The following is a 15,923-nucleotide window of genomic DNA, read 5'->3' as shown; positions in this document are numbered from 1 at the left end:
GGATTATTGATACCAAGTGAAGTACTATAGGTTATGTATTTATTGTTGGTGAGATGGAAGGTTGTTGGGTTTCTCAATTACAGAAGGTGAATGTTTTATCCATTACAAAGGCAAAGTATGTTGTTGTGACAAAGGCAACCAAGGAGATGATACAAATTCATCCATAGAGGGATAATCATCTCTATACATATAGTCAGAGTGCTAGTCATCTTGCCAAAAATTCTTCTCTACATTCAAAGATAAAACACATACAATTGTGGTACCATTTCATTTGGTCAATCATGGATGATGGACAATTAAAGCTCGACAAGATACATAAAGATGATAATCCAACATATATGTTTAGAAAGGTAGTGACAGGGGAGAAGTTGAACTCCTCTTCAGCTTCGGTTGGTCTTCTAGATAATAGAATAAAGGAACAATTGAGTTCAAGGTGGTTTTATCTAGTGAGAGCCTCATATAGTAGCAATATTGCTACATGATCAATTTTCAAATGGGAGGTTGGTGTTTGGTGGGGAGCTTGATCAGTTACCAAGTAAGAGATTGTTAGCTTGTGGTGACTGATTAGGGAATTAGTGTACACTTTTCATAAATTCTTAGGGGTTCAGCGCATCGCCTCAACAAAACAAAAATATGGTTGACTTGTCAAGGATTTTTTGAGTTGACTCGTCAACCATTTCCCAAGGTCGACTCATCAAGTGTTTTTTAGGTTAACTTGTCAAAATTATCTAGCCCTAATTTTGTAAGCAGAAAAAAAGTTTGTAAAAAATGCCTTAGGGTTAGGCCGAATTTCATAATGTGTGATGTGATAGCAGCTTCTTACAGTGGTATTGAGTTGTAAGGGATTACAACAATTTTTTGGTGGGTGTAGCCCAGGGATCAGGTTAACCACATTAAATCTTTGTGTCTTGTGTTCTCTTTTGTGTGCTTTATTATTTTCTAATATTGGTTATATTTACATGTAATTGTTATTATTTCTCTTTGAATTCCTAACAGATTTTGATCTTTTTGTGGGTTTGTCACTCACTACATGGGGGTGATTTTGAAACCTTTGAGTCTGGTGGTGCTTAGAGGAGATTAGACTCATAATGGGTCTTCTTCATGCATAAATACACAACAGACATAAATATTTTATGCGAGTGAGGGTTTGAAAATGAAGAAAGTAAATGGGTGTTTGCCTAGAAGCTAGGATCAATCGATGTCAATCATTTCTCCTTATCTATTTATGATGATGTTTCATATCCGAGTTCATATGCTCTCATTTGCAAGTTTCTTGGAAACATATTCCTTTGTCTTCTTTAGAAGAATTTAGAAGCCTAAATTCAACGTTCATAGAAGATTGAAGGATTTGTACAAATTATGCTTGCCACTAACATTTATTTTATGGTAGTTTTCTCCTATATGGCAGATTGAAATTGGGGTTTTGAAGGAGCTCTAGAAGTTTCCACATCTATTTCCAAAAACTTGAATTATGACAAATTTTGATTCAAAAATTGATAGTATGATAAAAATGATGTAAATAGGGTAATTTTTTTTATTTTCTTTTCTGAAATTGGAAAATTCATTGAGGACGATGAATCAAAAGGGGGAGGGTATGTTACATCCTAAATTTTTGCCTGATTTAGAAAATTTCATATAATCGTTGGGTTTGTTGGGACTAAAAATTGCATGGTCAATTTTGAGTCACATATTGTGAATTTTGAAGAATCATGCCCTAAAGTGTCTATTATGCATATGTAGTTGGTTGTCGGTTTGAGGCCTAGATGGTGTTTGAGTGGCTTAACACCTTTCATTTGACATATGCATGTGATCCACAATGTTATTTTTCCATCCCAAATCATTTTGTGAAGTCCCATTTTGAGCTAGTGTCAAAATTTGCAATCCTGCCCAAGTGTCAAATAACGACCAGAGGCCCAGTTTGCATTTGAATATATTTTACCCAGGAATGTGTCATTACCCACCACTTTGAGGATGTTTAGTGTCCATAACAGAGAACCTATGTTTCAGTTTTCAAGTCATTTCGAATTTGTTTGACTAGGTTTCGAACCCCTCAAAGTTGGTCATTTACTGTTTTGTACATTTGTGTAGTTGTTCACAATTTTGGGAAGCCCTGTTCGACCAATCATATATTTGACCCCATTGACCCAAATGAAGAAATTCTTTTTGCATTATGTTCCAGGGATCAAACACTTCATATGTTCCAATTTTGAGATCATGACGAATCCATTTGATCAGTTTTCTAACATGATCAAAAACCCAGTTTATATTATTTTGTTACGGCTAAGGTATCCTGATTGATTCATACCCCTATTCGGAACGTTATAACTTTGATCCTATGATTGGCTAGCCTAAATGAATTGTACCATTGTGTAGTGTCCTGAAAATCCTTGAAGTATGCAAGTTCTTCAGTCATGACGAATCCATCTGCATACTTTATGTCCGTACATTTGCTAAAAATTACTTTTTGACACTTTTCTCAGTTAAAATTTCCAAGTGCCTATTTTTCGAAAATTTTCCAAATGTGCCCCGTGATTTGTCACGAGCCCAAAACATGGAATTATATTCTCTTCATGGCAAAGAACTTATACCTTAGTTTTCAGAACCCCAAGTGATCAATTACCCAGTTTTATAATGCCAAACCCAAGCCCAGTTTATGTTTTTTTTTTAACATTGTTTGCTTGTTGGATAATTGAAGTATGGATATTCGGCAATTAAAATCTCCTGATTGAGAATTCGTCATGGGTTGAGAATTTGCAGTATGATAGAGTGTGTAGGATTGAACACTCATGCCAATTTTTGTGGCCTAGTCACTTGATTGAATCAATTTTTAAGGCCAGCTGGCAGGCCTCCTAACACAAATTTGACAGTTGGCAAGAAAGGGTGAAAGTGAGATTTAAAAAGCTTAAAACAATGACATAGATTGCTTTCAATCAAAATCAGGTGTTCAGTAGATCAATTTGACATATCAGTTGTTTGGAAGTGAAAAATTTTTTAGTCGAACCCACTTTGGGGCCCGACTAATTTCATCTAATTTGCAGTGGATCACTTCCAAGATAATTTTCCATTAAATAAGTTAAGATTATTTGTGAGCAACCATACTTTTATAGCGAGAGAAGTGTAATACTTTAATAACATGACATGGTGTTATTCCATATATTAAAGCTAAACCATTGCCACAACCCTTTGGGATGGTCTCAACATTAATTAATCAAATGGCAATGAAGGTTAGGAAGAAGGAATGATATATCTTTACAATTAAAGTTGAATTACATCTTTAGCCTACAGAACCCACCAACAACCCACGAGCAAAGCCAATCATAAATATTAAATAAAACCATAGCATTTTGAAAGCCCAACTATATAGTCGTATTGGAGTATTGGTTTGCACATACAAGGATAGGAGAGTTATTATAAACATTGTTGTAGGGATACTTGAGAAATATGATCCACGCCTATTTCAACTTGATAGTCTTTTGTTTTTGTTCTCTTAGCCACAAAGGGTGAGGTTGCAAGCATATCCAGTGGATAGCATAGCAGATAAAGGGGAAATGAATCTCACCAATAATATATTCAGCCTCTGACATGAATTTTCTAAAAATGAAAAAGAAACTTGCAAGGTTGCTCATATCATTAACCACATGGCTAGACTTCAAAATGCTATGGCAGAAATTATTAAGAAAGATCCTTTACGTATGAAGACTGGGAAAAGGCTCTTGATAGAGTGGCTACGGCTATACCCAAGTCTGCACTTGGGTCTGAGCAGAAATATCATTCACTGTCTTTTGGATAAGCTTTATGGGGCAATTGTAGAGTGTGCATAGAAAAAAGAAAGATCAGAGATACAGGAAAGGGAAGCCAGCCAGCGTCTTTCAAAAGAAAACCGAGCATGAAAAGAAGCAGGAGGCGTCTTCAGCAGGCAACAAATAAAACTCACGCCATGAAAAGGAATGAAGCCGTAGCCCATGGAATGATTCAAAGTTTCCACATAAGACACCAAAGACTAAGTGAAAACAGAGGTCTGCGCATTAAAGGGGCCAGTCGGTAAATCAAAGATAGAGCCCATGTATCACAAAAGGAAACCTGCAGATTGGTAAAAATAAATTCTAATCAATACAGAGGAACTTAGCACCATCCCACGTTGCCAAGAGTAGAATAACCCACGCATTCCTTTTCCCCAGCCGTGAGCAGATAATAGAAGTTCATGCATTGAGCAAGCCACAGCTTCATAAGAAAACCACACCATCAGTGAAGACACCCACGCATTGCAAAAAGAGATACCAAAATGTGGGGGGTAGGGCATGTTGGAGTAGAAGCCTGAAAAGAGCCGCCAAGAACAATCAAAAGACCACGCATTCAGACAATGAAACTCATGCAGAGAGGCAGGCACCATGAGCAAACATCCACGCCATGGAAGGTAACTTGTGAATTAGAAGGGAAAGACTAAAAGCATTATCCCACATTGGTAAGTGGAGAAGCTATTTTATAGTTTAAATACTAAAGCACTCATCATACAATGTGAATTGAAGTGGAAGGCTTTTGGAAGCCAACGTGCATGTTGTGGTCCCAATGGATGACATCAGCAGGACGGAGGAAATGTAAAATTTTAATCAAACATGCACGTGACGCTGACGTGGCGCTCAAATTGAATATCGCTCTGAGATGACGACACGTGGCAGGATCAACAGTGCCTGCTTCCCCACAAAAAGAAGTTGCGCTAAAGATAAAAAATGCGGGAATGCAAAATTTGGACACGTGGCACAGGTTCCAGTCGACGCTGACGTAGCAGTTTGGTGTCTGAATGAGCAGTGGTCGGCCAATCAGAGGTCGCCACGTGGCAGAAAGGCTGGTCAACTGAAGGTTGACCCCAGATTCAAAGGCAAGGGCAGTTAAAGAATAAAAAATAATAATAATATTTTATTATTATTTTTATAATGGATGCACATCAGATTTTTTGAATTTCTAAAGGGGATATTATTTCTAAAGTTTTAACTTTAGAGTTTTTTGAATTTTTCAAAAATAAATTTAAAAAAATCAAATGTGAAGACCATGGTTTTCTAGCAGAGGAGTCACTTTCAAAATGACTTTCAGTGGGTTTCTGAGATGCAAAATAGGCAATGTTATATATCGCCAGAATCGGGAGAAGACGAACTATCCGATTCTGGAGTCGGTTTTTGTACAGGTAGTATCTGGTTCAAGCTACAAGAGGTTTTCTTTCAGGTTCCCAGATTGCAACTGAATTCAGGTGTCAATATTCAAAATTATTTTCTAGCATGGAAATGACCTGAATACGGTTAAAAGGCAATAAAAATGAGGTTTGAGGCAATTTTAACTATTTTCAAATTAGTTGAATCACAATTTCACCAGAATTGCATAAGGCAAATCAAATATTTTAGTGAATCAAAAGGCTTTCATCATTTGAACAGAGATATTTTCCAATCAGTTAGAGTGTAATGATGAAGCAAGATCATATCAGATGGGTAGAGAGATGAAAGAGGTGATTCAGTTGGGAGAGATTGAATTACCAATGGACAGATGTCGATTTCAGATTCAATCCGAGAATCCTTCCTTGTCTATATCTTTCCCTTTCTTTCTCATTTGAGAGGTTCCAGTTTTTGGAAAGTTCCAGTTCTTTGGAAAAAATCTACACATTACTATGATACCAAGGTCTTGGATCCAGTTCTGGTTGCATTCCCATGACTGTGACACCATTTTCCTTCAGCAATTTCTACTCATATGAACACCAGTAGTTTAAAGTTAATACAGATAGTTTTGATACATTAGGTTGTTTCATATTTTAATTTCATGCATTTGATTGTATTGTTTCAAGGAAATGAATACATATGAGCAAGCATTTCATTAGTTTCATTCTGGTTCTTGTCTTCTGTCTCAGTAATCTATAGTCTTATGTGATCCTAGAACGAAGAGCTGAGATCAATTTGCTTCCCCTTAAAGTTGTATGTCTGATATATTTTGTTGTTGGAACAAAGTGCCAAGTAAATGCTTAATGTGTTTGATAGGGTTACTGGTTATGCTAAGAAGGATACTTTGTAAGAATGAGATTTGAGTGAACATTGATGTCTGAATCACAAGGTGATTAGATAGATCTGATGTCTGGGTACATAGAATATGTCCTAATGTCACAGATGTATGTTTTGGATTCATGAAATTGCCCAATGGATTAGACACTGATCAGAGATAGGATCATTATGTTTTGATGCATGTTTGAGGATTTGTTGAATATCAACATCAATAATCAACGCTTTTCCCTTTCATGTTGAAGAGCTATAATAGAATGCCCTCACTCAGCTTATGAATGTCATAGATCTACATTTAGCTACTGTAGATTGTTGTTATTTCATGAGTTAATAGGAGAAATAAGGGTTTTATCTGCTTCATATTAGATTCAGTGTATGCTTTGACAATTGGTACCATATAAAGAATCTATAGGTCCACCCGCCTAGGTTTTGCAGAGCCTGAAGTGCAGAAGGGTCATGCCTTATACTTGGCCTGGTGTCTGAATGGGCATGTTGAAGATGGGAGTTAGCTGCCCCTAGATGTGTCTTGTTCTCATCAAGGTAATTAGAAAGGGGAAACATTTTCAAACACCAACAGGGTTGTCATGTGAAGACAATTGACAAGTAAAATTAGTCATGACCATGTGAAATGGCAAGATGGTTAATCCTTATAGTTTCATGTGAAGATGACGTTTTAGTCAATCATTATGATGTTATTATATTTGTATCTTGAAATCTTGAAAAGTTGGTTATTCGTTATAAATTCATGGAAAGTGAAATGGTGGTTAGTTGTTATGATGTTTTATGAATGATAACTTGTTATAGTGATTTTTGAGGAATATGATATTATCGTGTAGAATTTATTTTCTTATACAAGCATGTTGAAAGGGGGGAACCATTTCCATAATGAAATTGGACAAAGGACATACTTCACCTATGAGTCAACAAGTATGAATTCTAACCACCAAGGCTAAGGGGTAAATGACTAGGCAAGCAAGAGTATACTAGGGACCCATGAGCTACCTAGTCAATATATACGCATAAGTAAAAATATCTCTAGGCATTAAATTAAAATGTGTTACCTTATGTATTGGATGATCACATATCTTCATGTGATATTCTCATGCCTTAATTTTGATTACACTACACAAGGTAACACATTTTGATTTAATGAATGATGTAAGGCGTATGTATATCCCACTTGATATAGGACATATATGTTAGATAGGTATGATATATATAAGGCATATGCATATGTCCACTTAATATAAGATATATAGTTAGATAGGTATGATATATATAGGTAGGTGTGGTATGGTATGATATTATTATATTAAAACATTAGCATGAGTCAATTTTATTCTTTGGCAATAGTTTCATTATTCAACTTGAGCAATCATATTTCTATACTTCATTTCATTAGGCCTAATAGTATTTTGGTGGCCACTTTAATATTATTCCCACATCAAGTTGATGGTCTTTTATCTTGTACCTTCTCACCACCTTCTCAATCTTGCTTGTAACTAAGCATGCAATCGAAAATGCAAAGATTTATGGAACAATAGCTTATTTAGAATACAACATTCTTACCTCTAGCAGAGTAAAAATACCACCACCTATGATCAAAATTACTTCTTCTCACTCTTGCTTTGCATTCTTGGGTAGGGCTAACATCATCAAACTCTAACTCGTGCTAGGGAAGGGTGACATTACACATGGTCCATCAAATTCTTGACCTTCTCCTACATTATAGTTCGGCAGGTCTAAGCCCCACATTGGCTCTCTACTTGTCAACTATTGAATGGCAATGGCTCCCTATGGTCTTTATCGGGCTTACTTCACGATGCAGTTGGGTTTGCTGACTTGTTGGTTATTACCAAGACTCATGAGAATCCTGCTCGGCCCCTTCTAGGTTACACAAGGTATCAGTAGCCTTTAGTTTGTAGAGAAGAGGTTTGTGCTTCAGGTGGTGTGTGTGGTTCTGGTGAGGTTGCTTGTTTGATTAGAGATGATTTGTTCAGTACTACCACATTGTCGTCAGAGAGATATCTTCATTGTTGTATGTTACATTCTATTGACTTCCCCACCTTACACCATGCATAGTGTTAAGGACAGGAACCCTTTTATAGACCTATATGAGAGCATCTCCAAGTTTGGGGCTATGGGTGACATCAGCATCTTAGGAGATTTTAATGCACCGACTAGAGATCCCCAGACCCCCTAGTATGACTGTGGGTCTGACTTGATTTGTACTACATAGAGGGATCCTACTAGTATGGAGCTTCAGTGATTGTCTGAGGACCACAGTGGGCCTTTCTCTCGCTATGGTCGTCACCTTCTCCAGCTCTGTGAGTCCTCTGACCTAGTGATTTTGAATGGCCTCTTGTGCTTCCCAAGTTCTAAGCTTTTTACGTGTTGGCCCAATGGTGGGGGTGCAAGTGTGGTTGATTATATCCTCATTGTTGCTTCTTTCCTCCCCTCCATCCACAACTTTACTATCTCCCATCTTCTCTTGTTTGATCATGCCCTCCTTAGCCTTTCGGTTCATGTTTCTTCCCACCCTCTACCACCCATCTCTAGTCACCCTGCTCAGATCCACCCCTATACCCATTTATGCTTTGAGGATAGTGATCAAGACCTCTTTATTTTTCATTTGAGAGATTACTTTGTCCTGCTAGCTTCACAGATCATAGTCAGGTGTCCACCATGTTTCACTCTCTAGCCACCGCAATTTGGGAGTCATCTCTCCTCTCTATCCCCCACTGCTCCATTCCCAGCACCCTCATATCTTCTCAATGAAATACTTGCTCCATGAACTAGTGGTTTGATGATACCTATAAAAATTTCCACTGCTCATTGCGCTTGGATTTTGATACTCATTCCCCTACTTTCACCAATTTGTGACTCTTACAAACACTTTCTTCACCATAAGTAGTTATTTACTGCTTCATGAGGCAGATCCCTCCACGACACATTTTTTTCATTGTCCCAAGATGTTTTGGCACATCATGTTCCCTTGGCATAGCCAACCCCAATCCACCCTCGACCTTCACCTCCTTGACTCCCATGTCTCCACATTGTATGACATCTTGGGTCAACTTGCTCCCCTTCCCAACCCCCCCCCCCCCAATTGTCACTTGTTCTCCACTTCCAGCATTTACGAGGCCATCGAACTTATGAGATGTAGCAAGGTGGTTGATGTGGAGGATTTTCAAGCTAAGCTCTTCAAGCTTAGCACCACGATCCTAGGCCCTTATCTCTCTACACTCTTTAATAGAGTGGTTTGTTTTGGTTTTCCAGACTCATGGTCGAGATAGGTTATTCACCTGATCCATAAGTCTGGGCTGGCCTCTGATCCTTGAAACTATAGGACCATCATGATTCGGCATACATTTGCCAAACTTTATGCTACAGCATTGAATATTATTTTATCCAGTGAAATTGACAAGAGGAATTGTAGGGCTAAGGGTCAATCAGGATTCAAGGCGAACTACCAGACCATGGATCATATCTTAACACTACAGGCTATTATCAAGAAGGCTCGGCACCACTCGAAGAAAGTCTACTATTGTTTTGTGGATTTTTGTAAGGCTTTTGATTCTATCCCCAGAGTAGCCCTTTTTTAGAGACTTAGAGATATTGGTATTTATGAGATCTTACTGATGGCTATCATGAGGTTATATGAGATAGTGGTTGGTAGACTCAGGACCACAGAGGGCCTCTCCAACCCACACCACTAAGATGAAGCAGAGCTGCCCTCTCTCACCCACTTGGTTTAGGATCTACATTGATGAGCTCGAGGGTTTTCTCGGTGACTCCTCACTTCCAAGTGATGGTTGTCATTTACACCAGGTATTGATCTCCATCCTTCTCTTTGTTGACAATGTGGTTCTTCTTGCTTCTTCTCCTGAGGGTCTTCAAAGTTCTAGAGAGAGTTTCATCTTTTTGCAAGATGAGATAGTTGGTCGTGAACCTTAAGAAGACTCGTGTTATAGTCTTCAACGATCTGAAGACCTCACATCTCCATTTTCACTTCCAAGGTCGGGAAGTTGAGATTACATCATCTTATTAAGTTTTCTAGATCTCATTTCAGCTTGAGATCGGCCATTTAGCTTCAGATCAGTAAAGGGTTGGGTTCCCGTGCCATGCTTGAGAGATAGTGCTTCAGACACCACTTTCAGGACACACCATCTAAGCTATCCCTCCTAGATTCCTTAGTAAGACCTAGAATGCTCTATGGTTCAGCAGTTTGGGGTCCTTCCCTTTTAGACTCAGATTGGGCCATGATCGAGCGCACCTAGACTCTACTCCTCCATTGAATTATCAGATGTCATAGATCTACCCCCCACGGTGTTATTTTGATTGAGTTTGGAGCTCATCCATTCAAGCTTGCAGGCATTTTTGGCCTGATCTAGTTTCTCCACCATCTTCATGGCTTTGCTAACTTGGCTAAAGGCCAACACAAATACCCTTATTTAGCCTACTGCTCTCTAGTTGCTATTGCAAACCCCAATCTAGCCACTAGAGCCCATTGTTGGTATGCTCAGGTTATTAACCTATTGAGTTCAGTTGGGATCAACATCAATAGTCTCCCTCCCTATTAGTGCTCATTGGATGCTCCTGCTTGTTTCTTCCCCTCTTGGCAGGAGTTGAACGAGCATGTTAGACTTGACATCTAAAGGTCATATATTATACAAACTTGGGTTGATTCTCCAAGGGGACTATGTCCAAGGATGGCTTTCTATGTCAAGCACTTCTTAGATATTCAGGATGAGATTATTGTATGCCCTAAGTACTTACACAGATACTAGACATACGCCCTATGTATCTCCCTTGGTTCCTTTAGGGTGGGCTTGCACTGACTCCCGATCTAGGTCGATCACCATATTGCTAGAGAGGATCGGGTGTGTAGACTTTGTACCTTAGTAGAGGCAAGATCTGAGATCCATTTCCTTTTCAAATGCCCCATACACTACAAGATTAGAGGGAGATTTTATTGCCTATTTAGAGATTGTAGATCCCTCTCAAATTTCTTCAAGTACACAAATCAGCGTTGCATTGCACTCTATCTTCGTAAGTCCTTACAGCTTCGCGACCATACTTTACAACTATCATTTCCCAGGAGTCAAATCTAGGCACAACTTATTATGACCTTCTTGCCCTTAGCTTCGGCTCGGGGTGTGAAGCGACCATGCAGTTTCCCTAACACATGTCATTCCATATTTGTGAGACCTTGCAAGAAGCTCTTTGCCAGTGACACTCCTCTCATAGCACTCAGCCTCACCCCAGGGCCTCTGGTAGCCACCAACCATATCAGTCACTGTTGGACTTTTTCCCTTTGAGAACGGATACCTAATCTTTTTCGTGATGTCTCGTGCCTTCTTCATTTTGTTGACATTGTTTGGTGCTCTGTTTGTCAACTATCTTCTTGGTGTAAGCTTCCAGTCCCATAGACCCAAGTTGTGGTCTTTTGTTGGACATTAATAAAATTATCTTATCTAATTTGTGACTTTCATACATTTATCCAATAAACACATACCATCTGTTATTTCCATTCCACATTTTAGATACTGCTTTCACCTTCTTCAAGTGTTGCCTTGATCATATTCAATATTCCAGCATTTATCGAATAGACATATACCATCTGCTATCTCCATTCCACATTTTAGATACTACTTTCACCTTCTTCAAGTGTTGCCTTGATCATATTCAGTATTTCGGTGTCAACTTCATCCGCTAGTATGATAATAGTCGATTAATACGTTTCTTGCTTGTCATAGCAATCAAGGATCCTGAATGCTAGCTTTGCTCAAGAACCATTTTAGCCTTTGCAAAGGATAACTACCAATCATGTCATGAAATTACCACTGCTAAACTTATGTTTTTTTTAACTGATATAATGAGGCGTAGTTGAAGCCTGGTTTGGAAAGATAATAATATTTTTTTAAATCGATTAAGACATGATCCAACGTCTTCTTTTTTTTATGTATAATGTTGTAAGAATACTCTAGAACTATGGCACTTCTCATATAAGAAATTTTCTTTTCACAATCATGAATAACTAGAGCGTGAGTTTATACAAGGATATCTGAAATATATTCTCTGAGATAAGAGATCACACCGTTGTGAATCAACAATAAATTTTCCAGTATTAATTATCTTTTATAATGCCAAGGCCCAAGTTGGGCAAATTACAAATGCTTATACATCCACCCAATGATTCATCCAAAGAGACCAGAATGGTTGAGATGAAGAGTGTGAAATGACAATCATTGAATTATGATTTATTCTTACATGATAAAAGAAAAGAACAATCGATAACTTATGTAAATACTAAGAGATGTCTAAGTCTCTGTCAACTCATAATAGTCCATGTTATAGTCTTGTTGTCAAGTCGAGCAGTGGATGATCAGGTACATGGAGCCCTCACAAATCCTTGGCCAAGGGAGATTAGTGGCATGCTTCCTGTTGTGATCACTAGAGGTCAAGTTTGCTAACAATTGGCAGATAGGTGTATGGAAGGTATCCTAAACCTAGTTGGTTGTTTAGCTAACACTTTAACACCAAGATACTCAATGCATGGACAGTAATGTCCCAAGCCTAATCCCTGAGTTGGGAGGGTCTTTCTTAGTAGAGATTGTGTTGGGATACTTAAGGGTCTGTGGTTGGGAGGTTAAGTCGTTGGTAATGCTTCTTCTCTCCTCTGGTAGCCAAGGCTTGCACAACTTGAGGTTAAAGTCTATATGCAAGACATCTGAAATTTGGGTACTTTATATTTATGTTTTGCATTTTCAATTATGTATTGTAGTTGGATAATATGGTTAAGATTGGTTTCTCTTTTATTGGATTAAGAAGCAATTAAATCGGTAATTTCATTACTTGGGTGTGTAAAAATTGAAATGAAATAATAATCATACATAGATGATACAAAGGCCATTATAGTTGTCTTTCATGTTACCTTGAAAAGAAATGTTATTTTGGTTATTTCTAATTCATTAAATTAGTTTGAAATTATAGCATATTACAGATCCTGACCTCTTTATTTGTAATATGTTTCTTTGTCTTCGAGATTGTTGATCAGAGAAGCTAACTTGTGGTTGGTGATCTTAACTATAAGGAGGGTAGTAGTGGTTGGTGATCTTAGCTTGTAGTACCATTCAAGTAGTAAAATTGGTAATGAAGAGAGCCAATATATCTAATTGTGAAGATCAACAATAAGCTTATGTCCTTATTAATGAGTCATGTATGTTTAATCATGTGTAATATGCATTTGCATGCCAATTTGGTGATATTTAAATGGTTATATTTCCTTGTTTGCTAGTGTGTGTGTTTTTTTATCAGTAAACCACCTTGTTTGCTAGTGTTTTTCATTGATTTGTTTTGTCATTTCAACTATGGTGTTTTAGCTACAAGGTTGCACATCTTCTTTGGAGAATATGCTCCCTTGAATGTATCAAATGGCCTCAGAGCACAAATGTGATTCTTGTGATTCCTAATTCGAGTTCCTACACTCGTGAACTCGCAAGCATACAAAGACATTTTTTATATAACTCTTATTATATTATAAGTTATTAACATATATAACAATGACATTCAATAAATCTTGGTGTTATAAAACTATTTACTAAGATTTATTGAATTAAATGTTTCACAATTTTTTTAAATCAATTGCAAAATTCATTCAAACCAAATTTATATTTTATTTGGGATGGGTCCACATAATTCCAAAATAAATAATATTTTTAAAATATAAAATTTAAATAAATTGGATAAATTTTTCAAATTTGCTAGTTATTGCATTTGTAGCGAATAAGGCTAATTTGTCTAACGAGCATAACTTCAACTCAAGGAGATTGTTTCTCAACTTCTTATACATGTTGAAAAGTTTGTTGTAACTACTTCATTTTACCATTTTCCATGTTTAGGTGCCTAAAAGTTGAATGTCCTCTTTTACAGGGATTTGGTAATAAATTTTATATATAGCATTGAATTTTCTATTCCAAATAGGCTTTTTGCATACGAAGTTGAGTGTTCAATATTGATTAGGCATTAGCGAGCATGTCTATTACACTTTTCTTCAATACTACTATTGTATCAATTTAATGGGTATGGACAATTGTCTACTTGTTTAATCACTTGTTGGTCTTTGAAATTCGCAAGATGACTTTCAATGGTTTGAAAATCAGCAGCATTTCCTTCGGTCTTGGTAATGATCACACTAATGTCGAACACCACCACCATTGCCAATGTGGTAATTAAGTTCTGGTGGAGTCCTTGCAAACAAATTCAAAGGCATATTTGGGAAACTGCATCTATATGTTAAAAAGATTAATCAATATGATTTAATTTTTTTCTTATAGATGTCGATAATTTAATTTAGTAGGAATAAAATTGTTAATTTAATTATAGTAACAAATGTCCAGTCAACCCTGTACCTTGTAAAGAACCATAATTTGTGTTGACTCCCTCTTTTTATTCTGATCTGCAACTATTCTTTCTTTCTATCTCTTTGTGCTCCTCCCTTTCATCGTGATGATGGATATGAAAACATTGAAGCCAAAAAATCCACACACTATCATATCCACAAAGCAATAATTAGAAATATATTAATTGTAGAATCTATAGATATTAATAAAAAAGTTGCCAACTCAATTTGAAATGATCTACTTACGAAATAACTTATTTTAGCTTCTGAAAATGCTTTTTTTCCCTTACTATATTTTTCAATTAGAAACAATCAAGAGAACGTTTGGCAAATTATGACGATTGTGTTTTACCAATCAAGGAATCTCAAAATCGTTGAAAAGATCATGGAGACGGGATGTGAAAGATGCCAAAACTATAATCTGCAATCGGCAAAAGTTGCATATCTTATTATAGATTAGCTTAGTTGTTCAATCAGTGTTGTTCCATGAAATGTAGATAAATTATATGACAAATATACATATGCCAATGATTAAGTTGCATATGTCAATTATACGTATGCCAAGCCAATTATTTGATCTAGTAATCTAAGAGCTCTTTAGTTCACCACGTATCGTGTCTTCTTGCAGGGAAAAAGCGTACTACGATCGCCAATTGGCAAATATATTCACAAAGGCTTTTGTGAAGAGAAAAATCATTATGTTCCAAAAATAGTGATGCCTTAATATTATGCATATTGTGATAGTGAATTATTTGCTTTTGTAAAGAGAAGAATCATTATACTCCAAAATTAGTGATGCCTTCAGATGCATATTGTGATGATGAATTATTGTCATGACATTCGAACTGAGTAAATATTATAATTTCAGATCAAACGGGAATTTCTAGAGTGTTGGTATTCGATTTTGTCGATTTATCCTAGACATGGATTATATAACGATGTAACATTGTCCTGACAAATATACAGCATACATTACATGAATTGAACTAAGTTTAAGATGAATATCCAGTCAAAAGAACCCACATGGGCCATGAAACTTCAAGAGCATGTTTTAATTCAAGGAAACATTATCTGACAGCTTAAGTTCCTTCAATCACTAAGCATGTTAATCAATGAGAACTATAAATCTATTTTATTCTTTGGCCTGCACCGTGAGTTGTTACTCGTCTAGAGACTTCTGATAAGAGTAATAGATTGATGTCAATGGCACCCCATTAGCAAACCTTGTAAGGCAATTTCATTTTCCATTTGCCCATGAATACATAAACTTTTCAAAGCTTCAACCCCGGAACTGGTCGAAACCAACAAACCCTTGGGGGTACTTAAATGCTACAATCCAATACCAAGCATTTTTCAAACAACGGACGCATTAATGTGGAGTTGACTCTAAATAAATAAATAAATACAATATTGGAAGATACATTATTAATATGTAGTTCACTTTCTGAAACCGATTTTCAGAAAGTTGTTTGGCGGCGTGAGAC

This window comes from Cupressus sempervirens, chromosome 8 (genome assembly GCF_028749045.1).
Source record: "Cupressus sempervirens isolate cs-2001-9-10 chromosome 8, ASM2874904v1, whole genome shotgun sequence".
NCBI lineage: Eukaryota > Viridiplantae > Streptophyta > Pinopsida > Cupressales > Cupressaceae > Cupressus > Cupressus sempervirens.
Note: the sequence above shows the minus strand (reverse complement) of the source record.